Genomic DNA, 11,778 nt, shown 5'->3' with positions numbered 1-11,778 from the left:
CTGGGCCAAAAGCAGGACTCCTACACCACGCTTCTCATGCCGATTGTACAACGAGCACTGCCAACGGACATCTCACTCGACTACAGCCGCAAATGTGTCATCGAGACAACTAGTTCCACGGGCGGGAACGAGGAATCAAGCGACGGCACTTCGGAAAGCTCTAACGCAAGTGACAAAGGTACGGCAACGTCCTTTTCACGACTCATTTCTTTCCTCAAAATCGAAGTCGAGAGTCAAGAAAATTTGGCTGCCTTAAAAAGCAGGGATTTGGCCAAAAACCCTAAAGATATCAGAAAAGATCAGCCGAAACCACCTTGGAAATCGCATAAGCCCTTACCAACCGCAGCAACCCTGCATCAAAACGCAAACAAGGAAAGTTGTTTCTTTTGTAACGCCGAGGAGCTTCCAACACAAGAATGGGATGCCAAGCAAAGCATGGAGGAAAAGAAACGGCATCTGCAAGCGGCAGGGAGATTCTTCAAATGCGTGCGAAAAGTCTATCAATCAAGGAATTGTAATGCGCACCTAAAATGCATGAAGTGCGGGAAGAAACACGCGACTGCAATTTGTGATCCGTCCTATGCGGTAGCGCTCCAGAGGGAAGCCACTAGCGGAGTCACCAACGCGCAAGTTAGCCTTGAAGTTGCAGCAGGAACAGAATCTGCTTTTGCGAAAACTGTCTTGCTTCAAACGGCGTCAGCTAATTGCGGTGGCCTAAAGGCCTGGGCGCAACTGCGAGTCCTTTTTGGCGGCGGAAGCCAACGCTCGTACCTGACATCTGAAGCATCAAAAAGACTAGGATGCAAATTTCTTGGTGAAGAAATGCTAACCGTCGGTGCCTTTGGCGGTCACCAAGAAGAAAGAGTGTTCAGGAGAGTATTGGTCGAAGTTAAAACTAAAAAAGGAAAAACATGCAAACTAGAGGTTCTGGAGACAGATGTCATTTGCGATCAGCATATCCCAAAACCACCCGTGGCATTGATGGACAGGCTGAGAACGCTCGGTTATGAGCCCGCCGATTTCAGCAACGACGGAAGGCCTAGAGATATTGGGCTTCTCATAGGATCCGACCACATTTGGGATCTAACGACCGGCCGATCCAACAAGATCGGCGATAGACTGAGAGCTGAAACGGCTGTAGGTTGGACCAATCAAGGACCAGTTCAGGGCATGAACGAAGGACCCTATTGCATGCAAACGGTTGCCCTGCGAACATCGGTCACGGAAAGAAGTGCAACTGACATACTAACGAAATTCTGTCTACGGAAACGCTTTCTAGACGCTTATAGCCTCGATGTTGATGTCGATATACCCCTGACATGCCCAAAGAACGTCGTCGGGAAGGGTACTTGGAAACCAGCGAAACGTTGTGCAGTTTGCAGAATAAAAAGGTAACAATTTCAAATAATGTTATTATGATCACTTCTTTTCAGAGCAGAAACATTAACTTTAGAATTTGCTTGTTAAACCACTCAAAATGCAGGATTCTGCCACCAATGTGTACCTGTGTAATACCGAAATGCTCTGGCTGTGCTTTATGTTAATATACAGCATCCTTTATGCTTACTTCCTCTATGTACACTCCATGTCTTGGGCATTGCTGAGGGCGCATAGCAGCAAACATTTATAACATGCTATGTTTGGTCAGAGTGGCATGTTCGAACGATGGCAGAAAAACATTAAAATACTGAATGCCAGGTTCTGGTGAAACCATGTTTGTATCTTTTGGTATTCTGCATGGTTTTTGCGGCAGTTATATGACCTTTCTATGTAGTATGTGACTGTTCTGAATAGAGATGCATGTATACAGTGCCATCTGGAAAAAGCAATTGAGGGAAACTGGCAGTTGCCCTTGAAGATGTGTAATCAAAGTTCAGCACAGATAACTTGAATTTTATTTTCCCTTCTACTGCAGGAGGAGCCAAACCTGCTCTTTCCAGCTTAGGCCTGCAAGACCAGCCACAGCTGATTGAGCGAATACGCAGGTGTCACAAGCTGCCTCACCTATTATACAGCGGAAGATGCGGGAGCTTATGGCTGGAATATAGAGCGAAATTCACGGGACTCCGTCGCTCCTCTGGACAAGATTCGACAAGCCGATGGGGCAGCGACCGCCTGTCCTTGACGCGGCTGCTGCATAGTCGGCCGAGGGTATAAAATAACCGACAGCAGCACGCCCTCACCAGTGCGTTTGGGAAGATTCAAACTTCCGGCCACTCCGCGGTGCTCCGAAAGCGTATTGTGTTTCTTCGGGCCCGCGATCGACGCATCGTCCTCTGCACCTGTACGGCCGCCGCTACCGAGCAACACAGCCTTCGACGCCTCAGCAAACAAGAAAGACGTGAGAATTTCATTCACCACGGACTGTTGTTCAATCGAACATTATTTTCGCTTTGTTAACTTTTGACCTGACTTAGTAGTATTTTTCGCTGTGTTCTTATGTAACTTTTGCTCATACTTATAATATCTGAAATACCTGCTTTATTATCTTTATAGTCTTCATATTTTTATCACAGTGTTTTGCTCATTGTCGGGTTATTTTTTTTTTTTCTCTTATCATTTATTTCTTCGTCTTTATCAGTATCTTGTCGTGGCGTTGTATTCTCTTTCATTGTACTCTATTATTATCAGTGTAATTTTGGTCTGCTATTTATAAACCTTCAATTGTTTGTAAAAGAAAGTGACCTATTTGTACTTATTCCTCAATCACACACCGACACACGTGCTTCACGGGTTGACCGGCCTAACTTTTAAATGTGTTCACAACCCTCATAGAGGAACGACGAGTAATCGTAAAGGGGATCCCGCACCTCTTTTGACCGTAAAGGCGGGGGTTTGTGACATAATTGGTGTCCGCGACAGGACTGGTCAACCAAGTGTCGGTGAGGGAGAGAGGAGTAGGTGCAATTTTTTTAGTGTTGTATCCTAGCACTGCATAACGCTTTCCACCTAACATGGCTGATGCAGAGTTAGAACGGCTTGTTGAGTATGGCCGAACTTTTGGCTTTGAGGGTCAAGAGCTGCTCAAATGGGTAGATCAGGAGCGAGCTCGTCGCAGAGAAGAACGCAATGAGGAACGTACGCGGCGGAAAGAGGAGGCAGAACTAGAATCTAAACTCCGGATGGCGGAGATGGAGAAAGAAAAGGAGTTACGGATGGCGGAGATGGAGAAAGAAAAGGAAATAGAGTCGCAGAAAGCCCAACTCCGGATAGCGGAGATGGAAAAAGAAAAGGAGTTACTGATGCTCCGACGACACCTAATAATCCGGCAACTGACGCTAACAGCACCGGAGAGACAAGGTCAGAAACGGGGGAGAGTCAAGCTGCTCGGCCCGAACGCATAAGCCCGCACAAGCTGATGCCGGTTTTTAATGAGGGCAGGGACGACCTTGACGCTTACCTCATGCGTTTCGAGCGTGTCGCTGAGAGTCGGAATTGGCCTCGCGACCAGTGGGCTACAGCCCTTAGTCTATGTTTAAGCGGCGAAGCGCTCAGCGTTTTTAGTCGCATGTCTGCGTCCGAGTGCTTGGACTACAACAAGCTCCGGCAGGCACTCATGATTCGCTTCCGTATGACAGAGGAAGGGTTCAGAGAAAAATTCAGATCTGCTAGTCCCCGGAACGAGGAAACGTGTTCACAGTTCGTGACGCGTCTTCAGAACTTCCTAGACAGATGGATAGAGCTGTCGGACACAAAGAAAGAGTACGCAGATCTCTTTGACCTGATTCTAAAGGAACAGTTCCTTTCTAACTGCGCCACTCCGCTACAAATGTTTTTGAAAGAAAAGAAGGACACATCCTTCTCTGAAACAGTAGCAAGGGCAGAAAAGTATGTGGAGGCCCATGGCTGGTCAAACTTCGGAAAGCGAAGCACCCCGAAGAATAAGGCAGAAAACGCCATCTCCAAGACGACCGAGAGAAGGGAAACTTTGCTTCAATTATCGGATGCGAAGAGCAGCGATGAAAAGAAATGTTTTATTTGTTCACGCACGGGACACCGCCCCGAAAATTGCCGGGCTGCCCCATCCGACGGATCGGGACCGCCCAAGAAATGCCACAAATGCGGAAAACCAGATCATCCAAGCTGGAGATGCTGGGCAAATGGGGCCCCGAAACAGAGAGAAGAAAATCGGGAGTCCGCTGCAGTATGTGTTGAGAACGGATACCTCGAACTTAAGGATGGAGGGAAGATCCCCGTCATCAACGCTGGGTTCACCAGTAAAGAATGCGCCGTCAGGGAATGCTTACCTGTCGTAGCCGGCATGATCGGAGGCCAGACAGTCCGAGTCCTGAGAGACACAGGCTGCAACACGGTGGTGGTAAGAAAGGACTTAGTACGGAAAGAAGATATCACCGATACGAAGTCTCCAGTTTACCTACTTGACCGCTCAGTCCTAATGCTCCCAGAAGCTTGGGTCGATGTCGACACCCCGTACTTTCAGGGACGACTTCTCGCTAAGAGTATGGAGAATCCCTTGTACGATTTGGTGCTGGGAAATGTGGAAGGTGCTAGGCCAGCAGACGACCCCGATCCGAACTGGCACAAGACAACAGAAAGCGAGACTACGAAGTCCACTGCAGAAAAAGTTGAAGAGCTAGCGCCTGACACCGAGAGCCCCGCACCCATTTCGGATGCCGCTGAAGCTTGTCCGGTAGTGACTAGAGCGCAGGCGTGCAAGGATAAAACGCTGAAAAAGCTTAAAGTCCTGCAAGGCCTCCCTAGTGTATGCCGCGAAGAGTTGGTTCAAGAGCAAGAGAATGACGCGACCCTACGCTCGTGTTTCGATCGCGTAGGCCCGCCGCAAGCGAAGAAAGGAAAGGGTAGCCACCAGTTTTTCATTGCTAACGGCGTCCTTCAAAGGAAATACGTCGCCGAGTCGGGCGGGCAGTACACTCAAGTTGTTGTGCCCCAAAAGTACAGATCAGCTATTCTCAAGCTGGCACATGATGGGTTGATGGGAGGCCACCAAGGCGCGAAGAAAACCCTACTGAAGATCAGACAGAATTCTTCTGGCCAGCAATGCAGGCTGACGCTAAGCGGTTCGTTGCCTCTTGCGATCTGTGCCAACGCACAACTCCGAAGGGTCACACCACACGAGCGCCTTTGGTTCGAGTGCCCGTCATTGAGACACCGTTTCAGAGGGTGGCGATCGACATCGTTGGTCCACTCAACCCGAAGTCCGCTCAAGGCAATCGGTACATCCTGACCATGGTGGACTATGCCACTCGGTACCCTGATGCAGTCGCACTTCCTAGCGTCGAGACCGAAAGGGTAGCCGAAGCACTTGTCGAAATGTTCTCCCGTGTAGGAGGGCCCAGAGAGGTCCTCAGTGACAGGGGCACGAATTTTACGTCCGAAGTAATGAAGGAGGTTAGCCGTCTGTTGTCAGTAAAACAGCTGCATACCTCTCCCTACCACCCGATAGCGAACGGCCTAGTCGAACGGTTTAACGGCACGCTTAAACAAATGCTCAAGCGCATGTGTCAAGAGAGACCAACCGATTGGGATCGCTACCTGGCTCCACTTTTGTTTGCATACAGGGAAGTGCCCCAAGAAAGCCTCGGCTTTTCCCCATTCGAACTGTTATATGGGCGAAATGTGCGTGGACCCCTGGCTGTACTTAGAGAGCTTTGGACGAATGCAACCATCCCTAACGAGTTGCGAACGACGTACGAGTATGTGCTTGCTCTACGGGACAGACTGGAAAATACCTGTAAACTTGCCCACGAAGAGCTACAGCGCGCAGGAGAGCGTTACAGCCGCTACTACAACATCAAGAGCCGCAAACGCTCACTCAAACCGGGAGAGAAGGTTCTTATTCTTCTTCCCACAGAGCACAATAAGCTGCTCATGCAATGGAAGGGTCCCTTTTCGGTCATCAGCCGCAGGGGCGATGTCGACTATGAAGTGGATTTGGGCCATGCCACAAAAATATTCCACATCAATATGCAGAAGAGATACCAGCAAAGGAAAGACGACACCATTGTTGCAGCTGTCGGTGCAGTAATATCAGCAGAAGACACAGACGCTGGAGAGATTGAGCTTCCTAAGCCCTCCCAGACACAGTCTATCGGGGATGTACACATTTCCGAGAGATTGAGCCACGTACAGCAGAATGAAGCCAAGAAACTTCTGCAACAGTAAGAAGGTATATTTTCGGACCTTCCGGGAAAGACCACGCTAATCGAGTGCCAACTGAAGTTACAGAGCGACCGGCCGATAAATGTAAAACAATATCCGCTACCGTACGCTTTGAGACAGGCAATTGCATCAGAAGTGGACGACTTGCTCCGATTAGACATCATTGAGCCATCGGAGTCGCCCTACAATTCCCCTGTGATCGCCGTACGCAAGCCCGACGGGACGCATCGGCTATGCATTGACTTTCGGAAGTTGAACGAAGTCATCGCAGACGACGCCGAGCCCTTACCACGTGCGGACGACTTTATCGCCTCGGTAGGCCGCAAGAAATTCTTTTCCAAGCTGGACCTATCCAAGGGATATTGGCAAGTACCGTTGTCACCCGATTCAAAGGCGATGACTGCTTTCACGGTTGGCACGGGGCGCTTTCAATTCCGATATATGCCCTTCGGTATTAAGACGGCGCCAGCCATTTTTACGAAGCTGATGCGGAACATCTTGGCCGATATTCCCGACGTGGCGTACTACTTCGACGATGTTCTCATTGCCAGTGCGACATGGGAACAGCATCTCCAAACATTGTACGAGGTCTTTGCTTGAATTGAAGCGGCTGGTCTCACCATCAAACCGCTGAAATGCGAGATCGGAATGGAAACCGTCGCATTCCTGGGCCACCAAATTGCGTCCGGAGAATTGTCACCCCTCACCAAGACCCTACAGAAGATACAAGAAGCTTCACGGCCGACAACAAAGAAGCAGGTCCGATCCTTCTTAGGACTCACGGGTTACTACCGTGATTTCATCCCGAACTATGCTGACCTAACCTGTCCTCTGTCAGATCTAACACGGAAAGGTCAACCTTCAGTCGTAAGCTGGGGCCCCGAGCAAGAACGGGCTTTCAAGAACTTGCGGGAAAAACTGGCTGAGGCACCAATTCTGAAATTGCCAGACTTTGACCGGGAATTCGTCCTGCGAACAGATGCTTCTGATAGAGGTGTTGGAGCTGTTCTGCTTCAATCGCATGACGGAATCCTGCACCCAGTTGCCTATGCGAGCCGCAAGTTGCTCCCTCGAGAGGTAGCCTATTCAACCACTGAGAAAGAGGCTTTAGCGCTCGTTTGGGGAATCGAGAAATTTCAAGTCTTCCTCTACGGGAGAAGGTTTCTCGTTCAGACGGATCACCAGCCTTTGAAGTTCATAAAAGAAACAAAATCTGCAAACAGCCGCGTTCTTCGCTGGAGTATTAAGCTTCAGGAATACAACTTCCGTGTCGAGTATATTAAAGGCAGCGAGAACGTGGGAGCAGATTACATGAGCCGGCTGGAATAGTTGTTAAGCTTGCACTACTGCATAGCTGCATTGTGTTGATTGTGTAATGAAAATCGTACACGATGTGCCTGTATATATGTGCACTTGATTGTTATCAGTGATCCGTGACTTGTGACATGTGCGCAAGACATGACTGAAGAACTACAGTGTTGTGGTGTGTGCGGGTTCAGATCAGTGCGTATATGGTGCGCGTCATGAACGGTAGTGAGTGACGAACGATCTTCAGTGCACTGAACGGACCCAATCTACTGCACCCCTCTATAGGGGCGTAATAACATCGTTCTCGGCGCTTGTGGAGTTCTAGAATATTCCGAGGCAATATTCTTCAGTGGGGGGCAGTGTCACAAGCTGCCTCACCTATTATACAGCGGAAGATGCGGGAGCTTATGGCTGGAATATAGAGCGAAATTCACGGGACTCCGTCGCTCCTCTGGACAAGATTCGACAAGCCGATGGGGCAGCGACCGCCTGTCCTTGACGCGGCTGCTGCATAGTCGGCCGAGGGTATAAAATAACCGACAGCAGCACGCCCTCACCAGTGCGTTTGGGAAGATTCAAACTTCCGGCCACTCCGCGGTGCTCCGAAAGCGTATTGTGTTTCTTCGGGCCCGCGATCGACGCATCGTCCTCTGCACCTGTACGGCCGCCGCTACCGAGCAACACAGCCTTCGACGCCTCAGCAAACAAGAAAGACGTGAGAATTTCATTCGCCACGGACTGTTGTTCAATCGAACATTATTTTCGCTTTGTTAACTTTTGACCTGACTTAGTAGTATTTTTCGCTGTGTTCTTATGTAACTTTTGCTCATACTTATAATATCTGAAATACCTGCTTTATTATCTTTATAGTCTTCATATTTTTATCACAGTGTTTTGTTCATTGTCGGGTTATTTTTTTTTTTCTCTTATCATTTATTTCTTCGTCTTTATCAGTATCTTGTCGTGGCGTTGTATTCTCTTTCATTGTACTCTATTATTATCAGTGTGTAATTTTGGTCTGCTATTTATAAACCTTCAATTGTTTGTAAAAGAAAGTGACCTATTTGTACTTATTCCTCAATCACACACCGACACACGTGCTTCACGGGTTGACCGGCCTAACTTTTAAATGTGTTCACAACCCTCATAGAGGAACGACGAGTAATCGTAAAGGGGATCCCGCACCTCTTTTGACCGTAAAGGCGGGGGTTTGTGACAGCAGGATAGTAGTGGACCTGGAATCCCGGCCTGCGGAGGACGCCCACAGAGGACTCGATCATCTCTTCGCTAATTCCCAAATATTAAATTTCAATAAATACCTTTTCCTCCTCCACCTCCCCAAGGGAAAAGCTGTCACGGCCAAGGATAATTAAAAAAAATTATTCAAGTAGATTCTTAACACTACACTTGGCCTGCATTTTACCATGCCATTACGTCTATTTTTGCATGCAGCTTTAATGTGCATATATTTTTTAGTGTAGACTATTTATGCATGCAGTTTTTGCAACCTCGCATGCTGGTATACTTATGTACTTCGCATGTTTTCAGGAATGGTGCATTTGTGTAAAGCTCAGCTAGCATATGTGCCTCTTTGATGGAAGTTTTAATTGCACACTACTGTTCAGTGCTTTGCTGTGTGAAAGTAAAGCAGACAATAGGAAACGTGAAGCTGTTGCATATTCTGTTGTCTGCTTTACTCTCACGACAAAGGCACTGGGCACTAGTATGTGATTGAAATTTCCATGGCACATGCTTGCCGAGCTTTACACGAATGTTATTGGCGAGTTTTTACACCAATAGCGGGCCCTGCAAACAAGTTCCGGGAAACATCCGAATGTCCGCCTCCGGCTCTCCGTCAGACGCGATCCAGATCCACGAACGATAGTCGGACGGACGTCCGCTGTACGTATATCGAACATAACCGGATTTCCGTCGGACATCCGACCGACCAAAAACGGATGTCCGTCGGACGTATATGTCCATCTGGGATACAACAAACGAATGCTTTTGTTGAAGAAGTAAACTGTGGAAAGCATATGTCAATGGCAAGCACCTCTGAACCACTACTGGCCAATTCCTTCTTGTGTTTTGTGCTTACTGGCCTCTCAGTGCGCATTCGAATACCTGTGGGCTATTGTTATACCAAGAACTGCACTGGCCAGCAGCTGTTTGTGTTAATGAAGCACATAATTAAGCAGGTAGAAGCAACATGTTTTCTTGTGATGCGCATTGTAATTTTCAACCACAAGATCAATGTTCTTGCCATGGAACTCCTATGCAATGGAACCCTTACACATTGCATTCAGCATCCTGAGAATCCAGCATGAAAGTTGTTTCTTGTTTGACCAGTGTCACCTGATCAAAAACATCAGATCAGTTTCTGGCGCGAGACCTTGGTGAGAGTGGTGAGGCTTCGTCCTCTCACCTGAGGCAGCTGTACCGCATGCAGCAAGGAAATGTTGTAAAGCCAGTAAGATTTCTGACTAGGAAGCATGTTTATCCTTCAAATATTGAAAAAAATGAACGTGTCAAGGGCTAGTCAAACCTCGCCAGCTGTCAACGCAGCACTCATGGTGCTGAAAGAGCAAGCAGGCCACACAACAGACATTACTTTTGCCTCTGTAGGCCCCACAGTTCAGTTCATGAAAACTGTGCACCGTTGGTTCCTGCTGATGGACATAAGTAACTGTGTCCAGCATGTCCGCCAAAAATTGCCTGATGCCATGCAGTATGAAACAGCCGATGACACCCGCCTGACCTGGCTGTTGACATCTTTTCTCGAGTACCTTGAAGATATGAAGGTCAAATGCACACAGAAGCAGTTTCTAAGCAAAAAAATGTACCACGCTTTGGTGATGACAACCAAGTCAAATGTGGTGTGCGAGGCACCTGCTACAAGTTTCGAAATTCAGGCTTGTGCTCACGCAAAAGTTTTCATCAGACCCAATAGAATGCTTTTTTGGATGGCTTCAGAGATCTGCTGGCAGCAATGATCAGACAGATGTCCAAGCTGTTCTGGAATGGAAAAAGTACTGAAGACCGGAATAATTTCAGCTTCTAACTGCAGCAATGTACTTGATGCCACAAGTCATGCGACAGGGGCACTACATAATGCCAGTGAATCGAGTGCTGATCACTCTGGCCAGTTCCTAACAGAAGTGACAAGACTGCTCGAAGAAAAGCTTAGGACTCCAGGCAGCTTCCTTCTCACAGTGGATATCGTAGCAATCGCCATGGTAGGAGGTTCGAGGCACCTGCTACAAGTTTCGAAATTCAGGCTTGTGCTCACGCGAAAGTTTTCATCAGACCCAATAGAATGCTTTTTTGGATGGCTTCAGAGATCTGCTGGCAGCAATGATCAGACAGATGTCCAAGCTGTTCTGGAATGGAAAAAGTACTGAAGACCGGAATAATTTCAGCTTCTAACTGCAGCAATGTACTTGATGCCACAAGTCATGTGACAGGGGCACTACATAATGCCAGTGAATCGAGTGCTGATCACTCTGGCTAGTTCCTAACAGAAGTGACAAGACTGCTCGAAGAAAAGCTTAAGACTCCAGGCAGCTTCCTTCTCACAGTGGATATCGTAGCAATCGCCATGGTAGGAGGTTATCTAACTTGTGTAATTCAAGAACAGATTGACTGCAGGAGCTGCATTTCGCTTGTATCCAAGCCAGTATCATCATCTCCGCATGAGTCTGATCCGGCATCAGGACAGAGGAGGGCTCCTGTACCCTTCGAGTGAATTTGTGTGTGCTGCGTGCCTTGAAAATGTACATTGAAGTGATATTGAGCAAGAGAAGGAATCTTGCTAAGCCACTGCACGAATCAGTTGAGAATGCTGTCACTGTACTGGCAGACTGTGAAGTTCTCAAGTGCTCTTTCCCCGAGCACCACCTCAGGCTCTTAAAAATTGTGCGTACAAAGTATTTCAGGCCGATATTTACCAACTATGCTCTGAGCAACCCTGAGCTCTACGTGGAAGCGAAACAAGCAACAACAAAAATAATGCGTGGCGCAGGCTTCTATTGGTTACTTGAAGCATGTGACCAACGTGGCGGCTTTTGATTGGCTAGGCGTGGCTAGGGAAGCTCATGGTTGGCGCCGGTCGCCATTTTGAAGAGGCATCGCTTTTGTCATCGTGCGAGGTTCGTCATGCCCGGTGGTGCGAAAAAGCTCCAATCTAGGCATCATTTTGGTCGTTCCCAGAAGAAAGGTAGGGGCAGGAAGCGTAATGATGCTGCTACCGCGTTGCGGGAGCATGCGATGGACAATCAGGCTCCAAAATTGCCCGATAACGCCGTCGTAACCGAAGACGCTTCCCCCAAC

The 11,778-nt window shown here is 48.2% G+C and overlaps 2 pseudogenes; both read left to right on the top strand.

The window, feature by feature from the left end:
• Positions 1-9,892: 9,892 nt before the first annotated feature.
• Positions 9,893-10,485, top strand: LOC146195504 (uncharacterized; annotated as a pseudogene).
• Positions 10,486-10,682: 197 nt separating this feature from the next.
• On the top strand, positions 10,683-11,517 carry LOC146195503 (uncharacterized; annotated as a pseudogene).
• Positions 11,518-11,778: the final 261 nt, after the last annotated feature.

The sequence above is a fragment of the Amblyomma maculatum genome, chromosome 3 (assembly GCF_055883805.1).
Source record: "Amblyomma maculatum isolate TAMU_Amacu chromosome 3, ASM5588380v1, whole genome shotgun sequence".
Lineage (NCBI taxonomy): Eukaryota > Metazoa > Arthropoda > Arachnida > Ixodida > Ixodidae > Amblyomma > Amblyomma maculatum.
The sequence above is the reverse complement of the archived record's forward strand: the minus strand, read 5'-3'. Positions and strand labels throughout refer to the sequence as shown.